The 13,463-nt window shown below is 46.0% G+C and overlaps 1 long non-coding RNA gene across 1 annotated transcript in view; it reads left to right on the forward strand.

Annotated features, from left to right (window-relative positions):
• LOC142491074 (uncharacterized) overlaps window positions 1-13,168 on the forward strand; it is a 44,049-nt gene extending 30,881 nt beyond the window's left edge. The window contains exon 2 of the long non-coding RNA XR_012800263.1: window positions 12,759-13,168. This is a non-coding gene — a long non-coding RNA (uncharacterized LOC142491074). The remainder of the gene's footprint in view (window positions 1-12,758) is intronic.
• The last annotated feature ends 295 nt before the right edge of the window (window positions 13,169-13,463 follow it).

The raw sequence follows: 13,463 nt of genomic DNA on the forward strand, positions 1-13,463 counted from the left end.
CATGGATCTGTTGTGGAATAAGTGATATAAGGCGCAAACAACTATTAAAAAGTAACAATAGTGAATAAATCTATATAAAGGGAAGTGTGATGATTAAAGTCCAACCACCCAGCTCAAACCTCACTGGTGGGACCTGTTTCACGGGTTCCAAGGATTCAAGTATTTTTCTCAAACATCCAGGGGGAGCATATGGGGAAAGAAATAAAAATTTAAGTGCAGACGTTTCTATAAAGTAGAATGATATAGTCTTGGCTCGTATAAATGTATTACTCACAAGATGTATGAGTTAATCAGGCAATTGGCAAATTGGGTTACCACCCATCTGTATCTGGACCCCCCTTGTTTAAGATACCGTCAGCAGGATGATGTATATATAATAGAGAGAGAACTACATAGTGCGATCAAAAAGGTACAACTTTATAATTTAAAAAAACGGGTCAATAAAATGCGCACTTACAATGTGCCAGTAAAAATCATGCATGTATCTCACAAATGGAGAAAATGGAAGCTCCCCGAACTGCTCACCGCCTCCCTCGGGTGTTTGGCTGGCTTTCTCTCACGGATCTGTGTGCCGATTCAGAGCCTCCCTCACGGCGCCCGTCCAGGAAGATGACGTCACGGCTGCAGAGTTGGTCAGCTACGGGTCGCGTTTGAGTCCAAAATTGGTACACTCTACGCGTTTCGCCCAGCTTGCTGTAGCTGTTGTCGGCTTCGTCAGGAGTGTGCACACACTCCTGACGAAGCCGACAACAGCTACAGCAAGCTGGGCGAAACGCGTAGAGTGTACCAATTTTGGACTCAAACGCGACCCGTAGCTGACCAACTCTGCAGCCGTGACGTCATCTTCCTGGACGGGCGCCGTGAGGGAGGCTCTGAATCGGCACACAGATCCGTGAGAGAAAGCCAGCCAAACACCCGAGGGAGGCGGTGAGCAGTTCGGGGAGCTTCCATTTTCTCCATTTGTGAGATACATGCATGATTTTTACTGGCACATTGTAAGTGCGCATTTTATTGACCCGTTTTTTTAAATTATAAAGTTGTACCTTTTTGATCGCACTATGTAGTTCTCTCTCTATTATATATACATCATCCTGCTGACGGTATCTTAAACAAGGGGGGTCCAGATACAGATGGGTGGCAACCCAATTTGCCAATTGCCTGATTAACTCATACATCTTGTGAGTAATACATTTATACGAGCCAAGACTATATCATTCTACTTTATAGAAACGTCTGCACTTAAATTTTTATTTCTTTCCCCATATGCTCCCCCTGGATGTTTGAGAAAAATCCATGGATCTGTTGCCATAACCCGCGAAGCTTCCACCTCTACGGTGGGCGGGGCCCTCATGGATGGTACCACCGTATGCAATGTCTCTGATGGTCTGGTTCTGGACCGCAGGTCGCAGTCACTGTGTGGGGCAATGTCCCTGTCTAAGGGCAAGTCCCTATAGCAACCACAAGCGGTTGAAACGTGTTGGTGGGGGTCTTTGGTACCCCATTATATAGCTGTTTTTATCTGGATCCAATAAATTGTTAATACATGGGCACGCACTCTGCTTAACTCTTTTATCATGCTTTGGTGCAAGTAGTGCTTTGTTTTTCCATCGACTTTCATCTTGTCCCAGCTCTGACTGACGTGGTCCTCAGCATGCCAAAAGTATCTATCCACCTGCAGGGGATTGCTGCAGCCCGATTGGCTGGTGTATGTCATGTGATCTAGCAGCCCCAGTGGCTGCTGGGTGTTGTAGTCCCCCTGTGGGGCATTTGGGTGTAATGGTCACCTGTGTACCTCTCTGCGCATGCGCAAGGTGCACCAAGATATCCGCCGCAACATAGCTACCTGCACTGCGCATTCGGGACCACACAGACGATGGTGGCGCCCTGCTATGGGAGCCGCTGGCGACTCAGTCACCTCCCCTAACCACAGCTACTCTGCCCACACCTCACCAGCATCCTCTGGAAGCGCACGCCCTAGACCAGATGTAAGGGGGCCCAGGGGGAACCCTGCTATATAAGGTTAGTTTGGCATTATCTAGCCTTCATAAATCCATGCTAACTATTACTAATATTTTTGTCATAATACTAATACTTTTGATAATTAACATTATTTATTTTTCTATCGTTTTCTCACTCTCTTACTTCTATGTCCTTTTACCTCCTTCCCTCATTAGATCTCTGTTTTTCTTTACCTCAATTAAAATAATAATATTAGCCTAGCATGTTAATATTTTCTTTTGAACTATCTGATATTACTGATTTACAACAACGGAGGACATCCCCAAGACATTCCACTTAACCATGAGCTTGATGTTACTACAGTCCACCGTACTAGCAATTACTATGGTCTTGTTTATACTGTATTAAAGCACCATACAGTACTTGTTAGGTCCCCAATATCAACAAAACACCTCAACCAGTTGCAATCCCACAGTCTGCCAGTCAAACATCTCATGGGGAAGTGTTTGTCAATCAAGTGTTTAATTTACCTTTATTCCATCCTGAGGACCAATAAAGATAAGAGGAGTTGGTGGTGGGGGGAGGGCTGGTGGAGTAATGTATAAGCACTTACAGTACTAACACAGTGACATCACACAAAAGAAGGGAGTAGTCCTAGGAAATCAAATCCCTCCCAAATGTAACTTTAACAAATTAATGAACAATATTTATAGGTGTCAGATCTGGGGAAAAAATGTTTCAATCACCAAGATGAGACCCTTTAAACATGCCAATGAAATTAGTCAACCTTGCTCCTAGGAGGGACTGTCCCTTTAAATGAATTATTAACTCAACCAACCACTAATCCTTCTCAACTCCTTCACACAGTCTCCTTATAGCAGCAGCCAATGTTCAAATTATAATATACTATTGTTAGTACTTTTTCATATTGCTGCTCCAACTCTTGAAAAAGAAGATGGAAAAAGGTACGCACTGGGGTACAATTCTGTAATGAATACCACAATGTACTGATGGTGGTGCATCAACAAGACGTTTAACCCTTAGATGGAAAGTAAAGATGTGTCCACAAAAAAGGTAATATATTTACTTACCTACAAATGTGATGGTATGTAGAAAGATGTATATAAAACCACTGATAGAAATGTATACCATAATGAAAACCAAGGTGTACCTGTGTATATAACCAAAACAATATATACTGTATGTAAAAAAACAATGTCTAAGATAATATAAAGTAGTAAAAATGCTCCAGTAAGGTCAATGTAGCTGATAATAATATCGAAAGGATGCCTGTTCTGCTACCCCAGATAAGGATAACCACTCCTCTTCTACACAACCCTCAAAGACAAGAAGAATGGTGCAAAAATAGCATAAAATCCTTTATAAATCATAATAATAAAAACATATACTTGTAGCCAGGTCTCCCCAGCCTGTCAGCACCCCCTTCACCTGGTTGCCGATCGCGGGGGGCGCATAGTCCAATGGTGGCTCCACCCGGCGATCGCAGAGGTGAGGGCGGTCAGGTCCCGGATCGGGGGTTGCCAGGGACGCGTGCGGCCGGTTGCGGCCGGTTGCCAAGGCCGCACGTGCGTCACAGTGATCCCGGCGCTCCCGGAGCCGGGCTGCGAGGGCGCCACTATTGCCCCTTACCTCTCGCATGCGCAATGATCGCGCATGCGCAGGAAGACCCCAGAGCCAGGGAAAAGTCGCGCAAACGTGAGGCTAAGCAGGGAGACAGTGAGGCAGCCCCAGATAGATCACGCATGAGCAGAAGAGAGCCAGAAAAGCCCGCGAAGCCCTAGCCTACCAGGGAAGGCTCTGAGCAGGGACTACGAGTCCCGTGAGCCTCTGCGTGCCCCACGTGATGCCAGGGAGCCAATAGGGCTTAAGATGTCCCTGCAGATTGGATACATTTTCGCGCGCTTGCACCACGTTAGTCAGTTGGAGCAGGGGAGCTGTGAGGGAAGGAAGGGTGCGGGGAGAGAGTGCAGCTCCTGCACCCAGATAGGTACCCACACCCCAGGTAGGCCCCAACTCCCCACTAGGTTAGTGGGTAAGTGCTGAGGGAGGCCCAAGATAGGGACGCTGCCCTTAGTGTTAGTGTGCTGTCTTGTCAGGGTCACGGCTGTCAGTGCCGTGAGGTCTGACAGGCAGGCACAGTGTTGTATAGCACGTTGGCTGCACACATCCAGTGGGTCACAGGACTGGGACAAGTTAGGGGAGTGAGGCAGGTTATTAACCCCTGTAGGCCCCTAGGAGTTTCCCCATAAGCCATCAAGGTTGCTGTGCTATAGGGACGGCCTATAGTACAGTATTGTCCATGTAGTTAGTGAAGTCAGTTAGGGACTCAGCGGGCGCTGCCTCCATGCATTGAGGTAGGCGCAGTTCATCGTTGCGGCTGCAGCAGTCTTCCGGGTGGGATCGTCCTGGAGGTGGTTCCGGTGTTCTTCGGTCGCCGGATCCTTTGCGAAGCCAGTTGGAGATCCGAGCACTGGAGTGCTCGGCAGGTACTATCTAATACACAAGTGCACCAACTTAGTTTAATAGTGACTGCGCAGTAACCCACGTTCTCTCCAAGAGTGCGGGACATTGGTGGGGATTCTCGGGACACTGGGTGGGACCACCTGGTGTTGGGGAAGCGTCCTGCGCGACGCAGTAAGTGTCTCCTCTAGAGAGGGACGCAGGTTATTATGATATTGCCGTGATATGTGTTATCTTACGTTCTTAAGTAAAAGGTATTAGTTATTATCTCTTCAGTTGTATGTGATTATTGTGATTGTCCTGCGAGGAACCACTCCCCCTATGGTGGGAGCCATCGCAGGTGGAGGCGCTGCACCGAGTAAGTGGTTACCCATAGTGTTATAATTGCCCCAGGTTCCCCGTGGCGGAAGCTCAGCCCTCCTGTGAGCCAACAGGTAACGCACCACACCCGAGTAACACTGTATGCTTCTCCGCACCCACAGTATAATCTGCGATTGGGGGGGGGGGGACCCGTTACATTTGGAGGCACTGCTGAGATAAACCTGGGGTGCCCGGTATTTTTTTTCTTAAATTGTGCTATTTTTGTTCGCCATGAAGAAGCCATGTGCTGATTTCCCGCCCGCGCGGGAAAATGTTGCAAACGTCTGTCCGGGATTGGTGGGAAAACCTAAGCCCCACCCCCACCAACTGAGTGGCACCATGCAGTGCCGGAAACATTCCTTGAAAGAGTGTGCTGCCCCTCCTTTAAATTCCACCAGGGTGAGCAAGCACCGTGAGTTTCGACCAGTAACTGCTGTCTCCTTCCAAGAAAATGCTGGAGGCAGAGAAACCCGCTCTCCATCGTATGGAGTCTGGCAGATGAAGGCAGGGTGCGTATATTTCCTTTTATGTCCGTGTATAGACAAATTGGTGAGTGAGTCGGGTAGTATGGGCTTTGATATTTTGAAGGAAATAATAGAAGATCAGTTGGCACACGCGAGCGAGGAGGGATGCATAAAATGTATCTGTAACAAATGTGACTGCTCCTTTTGTAAAGTGGCCTGGGGACCCAACTGTATCTGCTGCGGGGATCAGCTCCTAAAGCCCGTGCTGCTGTGGGCTGCAGAACTAGCAGAGGCGGAGGATCCGATCGTGATATTCTCCGAGGAAGTGGTTGAAGTCCCATCGGTGGCGATGCGCCTACCGGCGAACCACCCCAGCGGCGATACAAAGGAGACAGAGGAGGAGGAGCCTGACCTCTATATTACTATGAGTCCTGCTGAAGTCCAGTCTGTCTTCACGGCGAAGTTACTTAGTACTTCCAGCAACCAACCGTTCGTGGTGATGCGCCTGCGGGTGGACCACTCTAGTGAAGTCATCGAACCAACTATGTCTGCGGATACAGAGCCTGTTGTGGGCCCGTGGGCCCTAGAGGAGGTATATCCTGATGTTGCGGACCCTGCTGTGGGTCCGTGTGCCCTACAACGGCCAGTCCGGCCTACTACAGAGGTACCATCGGTCCTAGGCTGGGGATCAGTACCTGTTAACGACTACAAGGGTGAGTTGACTGCCCCAGGGGTGTTGAGTGTTAGCCTCCAGGTGACCGTGGAGCACGATAGCTTCCTAAGTCTGGACACTCGGGCGAATGGCTCCACTCGACATCGCGTCCTGGCGGAGGTGTCTCCCATAGATGATAGCTGTCCAGTAGTGTGAGTGGACCAGTACCTGTCGCTTACCGTTCTGGTGAAGAGAACAGTCAGCTCTCAGCTCCTTTGTGGTGTCCGATGAAGCACAGAGGATACCTGACAGTGTTCCAGAAGAAGAGAAACCCATTGCAAGCCAGCAGAGTGGTAAGGAACCTCTTTGCTCCCCACGGCTCCGATGGAGGTGGTCGTGAAAAAGGCCAGACTTACGGTGCCTGATCTGAGTGAGAGCCCGTGCGCTCCAGCCCAAATGGTCCCAGGACTGGGATCCAACGCTCCCGAGTTGCAAGACAGTGAGTGGACTGTCCCAGGAGTGTTTTGGACAGGTCCCAAGACAGCTGAGGTGGGAACTGACAGCGTCCCCGAGGACCTGTTGGCCACTGGGAATCACCGCCGTGGTAAGGTATCTACTCCTTACCCCCTGCAGGGTGAAACAGAGACTTTGAGAAAAGAGACATTGTTCATTTCTCGCTTCCCAGTGGAAGCCTCGCAAGCTCTTAGGGAAAAGGACTGTGTTACGAGTAATGTAGTAAAAGTCGCCTCCTTTAAGCCCAAAAAGGAGCGTCCCATTCGCCAGGTAGTGGACCGCGGGAAAGGTCCTGGCCTCCTGGTCTACCGCATCCATGCTGCGGATGACCGGGTAAAGGCCTGGTTAAAAGACATTGTACTCTTCCGTCCACCAGGGGGAGGAATGAGTAAGGAACCGGTGACTGTTGCCCTCAAATGTGCTCTCCAAGAGATTTTTCTGGGGGAGGCTCACGGACGCAAAAGTGAGGTACCCCCACATGATCAGTTAGGGGCACCCCACAAAAATGGTCTATGCTCGCTTCGGGTATTGTATGTGGAGTGTATTGTAACCTGATGTTTAAAGTCACCAGTGATAAGTTGTACATATGCACTGCATTTTCATTGTATAAATGTGTACCAGGTTATGTCGTTCCCCAAGCGAGGGCGTTGGATTTTTCACCAGGGGGAGGATGTAGCCAGGTCTCCCCAGCCTGTCAGCACCCCCCTCACCTGGTTGCCGATCGCGGGGGCCGCCAAGTCCAATGGCGGCTCCACCCGGCGATCGCAGAGGTGAGGGCAGTCAGGTCCCGGATCGGGGGTTGCCAGGGACGCGTGCGGCCGGTTGCCAAGGCCGCACGCGCGTCACAGGGATCCCGGCGCTCCCGGAGTCGGGCTGCGAGGGCACCACCATTGCCCCTTAGCTCGCGCATGCGCAGTGATCGCGCATGCGCAGGAAGGACCCCAGAGCCAGGGAAAAGTCGCGCGAGCGTGAGGCTAGGCAGGGAGACAGTGAGGCAGCCCCAGATAGATCACGCATGCGCAGAAGAGAGCCAGAAAAGCCCGCGAAGCCCTAGCCTACCAGGGAAGGCTCTGAGCAGGGACTACGAGTCCCATGAGCCTCTGCGTGCGCCACGTGATGCCAGGGAGCCAATAGGGCTTAAGATGTCCCTGCAGATTGGATACATTTTCGCGCGCTTGCACCACGTTAGTCAGTTGGAGCAGGGGAACTGTGAGGGAAGGAAGAGTGCGGGGAGCGAGTGCAGCTCCTGCACCCAGATAGGTACCCACACCCCAGGTAGGCCCCAACTCCCCACTAGGTTAGTGGGTAAGTGCTGAGGGAGGCCCATGATAGGGACGCTGCCCTTAGTGTTTGTGTGCTGTCTTGTCAGGGTCACGGCTGTCAGTGCCGTGAGGTCTGACAGGCAGGCACAGTGTTGTATAGCACGTTGGCTGCACACATCCAGTGGGTCACAGCTTGTTGCTGCAGGCGCTGGGATCAGTTAAGTGATAGTCAGGACTGGGACAAGTTAGGGGAGTGAGGCAGGTTATTAACCCCTGTAGGCCCCTAGGAGTTTCCCCATAAGCCATCAAGGTTGCTGTGCTATAGGGACGGCCTATAGTACAGTATTGTCCATGTAGTTAGTGAAGTCAGTTAGGGACTCAGCGGGCGCTGCCTCCATGCATTGAGGTAGGCGCAGTTCATCGTTGCGGCTGCAGCAGTACTCCGGGTGGGATCGTCCTGGAGGTGGTTCCGGTGTTCTTCGGTCGCCGGATCCTTTGCGAAGCCAGTTGGAGATCCGAGCACTGGAGTGCTCGGCAGGTACTATCTAATACACAAGTGCACCAACTTAGTTTAATAGTGACTGCGCAGTAACCCACGTTCTCTCCAAGAGTGCGGGACATTGGTGGGGATTCTCGGGACACTGGGTGGGACCACCTGGTGTTGGGGAAGCGTCCTGCGCGACGCAGTAAGTGTCTCCTCTAGAGAGGGACGCAGGTTATTATGATATTGCCGTGATATGTGTTATCTTACGTTCTTAAGTAAAAGGTATTAGTTATTATCTCTTCAGTTGTATGTGATTATTGTGATTGTCCTGCGAGGAACCACTCCCCCTATGGTGGGAGCCATCGCAGGTGGAGGCGCTGCACCGAGTAAGTGGTTACCCATAGTGTTATAATTGCCCCAGGTTCCCCGTGGCGGAAGCTCAGCCCTCCTGTGAGCCAACAGGTAACGCACCACACCCGAGTAACACTGTATGTTTCTCCGCACCCACAGTATAATCTGCGATTGGGGGGGGGGGGGGGGAAACCCGTTACATACTGTATACAGTATATGGATTTCAGTCCAAGTTTAAAAAAATATAGTCGCCTTGAGTTTGGAGTAAGAACTGACAATGAGACACCTTTGAACTACATTTTTTGCAATTTTGTGCTATTTACATTCCTAAAGTACCTGATGTTTTGTCATTGACTTAAGGTATTTCATTCAGCCTGACACTACCTGCTCCTCAAAAGTAAATTCAAATAGACCTTAAAAATATAATACTTACTGTATAGGCATGTCAAGTATCTGTTGCGGGTTATTCATGGCTCCAAAATAATTACATTCAGTGGTGTTGATCATTACCAGAATCTTTGTTTTCAAATGTTATGTCTGCTCCTCTTCCATTTCAGAGCATCCTGTGGACATGCAATATGTTTTCTCAGTAACAGAATAACTTGTCCTTATTAATGTTGGGGACAATGCTACAGTATCTTAGCAGCCCTGACTGGTGAGAGCTACTAGTGATCAATAGAAAAGGTTGAATTCATATGTTGGGCACATAAGATAAAACCAAAGATCTATTGGCTTACAAGTCCAATGTAAATTACAATGCCACAACTACAGTCAATGTAGCTTGTACCTCTAGACCTCCCCAACAGATACATCTAGTCCTCCACATTATGAGTGCATTATGAGTGCATACTAAAAGAGAGCTGAGCACTCTTGTATTTTCTCCCTATATACACCTGCTAATGGGCCACAATCCTAAAAGCAATTGTAAATACAATTGTGGAAGCTTTTTCTTTTTTCCCTCATTCATCTTTCCTTTGTCTTCTCTTTATTTTTGGTGACCTCTCTTTCAATCAGCAACAAATGAGAGCACATTAACTTCATGCAGAACAGTAACAGAATGGAAAGTGACTACATCTGATGGTGGTATTCTTTTATGTTAGCAATGTCGCCCACACTAGTCAAAGCAGTGAGCTGTTGCCCCTGAATCATGATTGTCCTTATTTCACCTTAATTCTGTTTTGTTTTTTTGCTCGACTATGCTCCTATGCTATTTGCTGCAAAGTTGCTGCTTCATGCTAGAGAATATTTTAGTCACATTCATTTGCATGGAGCCGGTCTTCTCCAGCCCTTGGAAGATGCTTCACAGGACATTGAATGACTCCCACTCCAGAGTTACTTATATTACTTTTCATTATTATTATCTTGTATTTGACCGGGGCCAACATAATCTGTAGCGCAGCACAATGTGGGAGGGAGCACAATAACATACACAAATAGTACATATAAGTTAACACAATATGGGACAAAAGGAAATGAGGTCCCTGCCCCAAAGAGTTTATAATGTAAGAAACAAAAGGGGGGAGTGGTGACACAAAGAATTGTGGTGAGTGGTTGTTTAGCAGGGGTTAAACTGTAGCTTAAAATCCAATGGGATGGGCCGCAGAAAATAGCAAATGTCACTTGGCAGCTGCTAAGACTTCTGCCTTGTGAAAGTCTAATGAGAGAGATTCCCTTAGTTGTAATGAGATGCAGTTAGGTTGGGGACTGAAGTTCCACAGTTAAAATTATTGGCTGGGAAGGCTGATGAATCTAAGCAGAGTGTGAGTTAACCCTTTGCTGTTGGTCAGCTGGTCCTGTGTAGAAGGGGTGCAGAAGTTTGGGGGCCTCTCTCATGACTGCTGCATTGTGCAGGTCCATGGCGTGGTCAGGAGAGATTATCCCTCAGTTGGAGTGAGATGCAGCTGGGAAGGAAATTGGAGTCTCACTCTGGCAGCACAGGTCAGTAACAAAAAACTTTTCATGCTAGTGTATCTACCTCTCTCTTCAACTTCGGAAAATTAAGGTAAAAATAAAAGCTGCCTTTAAAAGTCCCACCCATCTTTACTGCATGGCTCTTCACATTGTTGACTCTGTTAATCCTTTTAACAATCTTACGTTCATTTATTGAAATGAGCAATATGAATTATTATTATTTAATCATTTAAACAAACATTTCTTTTTAAAAGCTACACCAATGAGATGTATAAATATTTACTTGATGTTTACTTTGTGATTTATAGTTTACTGAATACCAAGTTACAAAAGTACATACAACTAATTCAGAACAAACTGAAATAATCTAGTTCCCATACTCAGTGGTGTTGTAAGAACACCACCTAATTAATGTTTATTTTTTTTAGGCAATTCAAAACATATGGATAAGCAATTGTTTAAACTAATTGTATATGTGCGTGAGTGGGCTGCAAAACTGCTGTAAAATAAGTTATTCATATTTATTCAAGGAAAGAATCCAATTGATTTCAATGGGATTTATTTTGGTGCAATATTTGCATCAGTTGTGCAATCAAAAATTGATAAATAATTCCCATATGCACGTAGGGTGTCAAAGGTGACCATGTTTAAATTCGAATGGTGCCAAACAGGATGCAAAATAACTGCACCAAATGTATTAATGTAAAAAAACAAACAAAAAAAAACTTTTCTTTCAATAGGATTCCTTTGATAAATCTGGTGCTTTTCAATCAGTTTTGCAGCCAAGAGACTTTAATAGATAACACTATGTATATGGTGTATAGTAATATACAAATGCCAACGTATTCAGGAATCAGGTCATACAATATAGTACCCAGTGAATGTGTCTCCTCAAGTGTGCTGTCTTTTTTAATGTTACTGTCCTGGTATGCAGCTCTATTTATAATTTCCTGTTTGTCTGTTTGTCTTACGTTCCTGTTGTATCCGGTTGCTGAAGCTGAATGAAGTGTTCTAAGTTACCTCTGCCTGTTTTTCATACACATACCAAAAACACAGCTTGTGGTCACGAGAATGGGATCGTAGTATTATTAATAACTTGAGTGCTGGAGGGTCAACAGCACACGGGTGCCATGGCCTGTCTGGCAATCGTGATTAGGCGTTTGCTTCTGAGCTATCATATGAGTGCTACATCGCCACGGTGACAAGAATGGAAAATGTACTTGTGCCACATGTCATCTTGGACCATGTTTAAAAAATTACCATGCTGGGATAAATCAAGTAATTTGATTTAACTCAACTTGCATCATGGGAGTCTTACTCAGAAATATAAATACATTTTCTTAAGATAAACTAGATAGATAACACACAACAGAAAGTTCTGTGCTATTGACAGTTCATGGGGCCCAAGATGTGAGAATGTCCTCACATTTGCTTTGCAACATTGTGATTAAATGGACAGACTGAACAAATGGTACAGATGACCTAAGATGCTCCATGAAGCATTAATGAGGGATGCTGGCTGTCAAGGATTGCCTGGTTCTTCCTTGCACAATATGTCACCCCTTGCCCAAGCTGCATATGGGACATTGTCTTAAGACATGCCTTACCTATCTGAGGGCTTAAAACAAAAGCAGCAACAGACTCTTCCCTCATCATTATCCCTGTGTTCCTTCAATCCACAACAACTATAATTCATGAGAAGCTATGCAGGTGGACCATGGTGTGTTCCTGCAACAGTCACTTAGTTATGGACCTGTCTATAACTTCCAAACAACAGATGGGCAGAACTGCCATCTTTATGTTGATAAGTTACAAAGATGCTCATCCACAATTGACATAACTTTAGAAGAGCTTCTGGGTGAGCCTCCTCTGGAGACAACTGTTTATGCTCTAGGTTCACCCACATTTCCTCATCTCTATTCTCCAGAACACCATCCTTAAAGGGAGTGTGAACATTAATCAATGGGAGTTTCTGTGATAGTGCACCAACCAGCACTATTGCAGTTTCATGAATAAACCCCATTGTCACAAGTTTTAGTTTTGGACAAATTAGATATTGGTGCACTGGTTGAGGGGGGATTATAGTCTACCTTTTTAATGCCTAGCATGGGTGGAATAGTGAGAATTCTTTAAAAAAATGGGCATATATCAAATGGGTTAAGGTACAGTATGGGTAACTTTCATACTGTTATCTTTCACCTTTTATGATGAGCAACAAAGTGGACTATCTTGTTTTGGTGTATACATTCAATCACTCATTTAAGCTCATCAAGTCAGAAGTCAATTGTTCTGTAAATTCAACTTTTGTGTTTTTTTCACAGAATATCTGCAACCGATTGATGTAGAATAAGAAACAAAAATAGCAACCTTCCCTAGAAGACACACACAGTTTATTACTCAACATGCACTTATCTTCAAAAGAAGAACGAAATGCAAAATGTCAATGTTAAGTGCTTCACCAAGCCGATTTTCTTATATCGCCTGTAGGAGAATTTACAGAAGACCTTGCAGAGGATTGTTTCATAATCAAAGATACAGAACAAAACTCAAGCCTTGAATTCTTCTTACACTGCAAAAATACAAAAGACAGAGGTACAGCACAACACACTTCATCTACTACAGTACATCTGACAGTAGAATCTATTCCAAGGAAAAGACAATGTTACATTCTGAAACACATTCATTTTCGTTAACTTATAAACACATTATGAATTAAAATCATTGCATCTTTTTAATAGTCTTTTTACTGATTGAACGTGTTAATATGTTTCCTATATTTCTTCTAAATGTACTGCACACACCACTTTTCTTTAATGTTCCTGCATTTTCCCTCTTATTAGCAATTCCATGTCCTCTGTTCTTTATATTCCATAAAACTGTTCATCTGTTAATATGTCCCTGTTCAGTTTGTGCAAATATTCCTTTGAATATTTTAAGAAATGTAAAAATCACAGACCTTTTTTTTCTTCAAATGTTGCTTGGTAATTTGCAATGAAAAATAATACTCACTGCTGGTGATTGTGACC

This window comes from Ascaphus truei, chromosome 3 (genome assembly GCF_040206685.1).
Source record: "Ascaphus truei isolate aAscTru1 chromosome 3, aAscTru1.hap1, whole genome shotgun sequence".
Classification (NCBI taxonomy): Eukaryota; Metazoa; Chordata; class Amphibia; order Anura; family Ascaphidae; genus Ascaphus; species Ascaphus truei.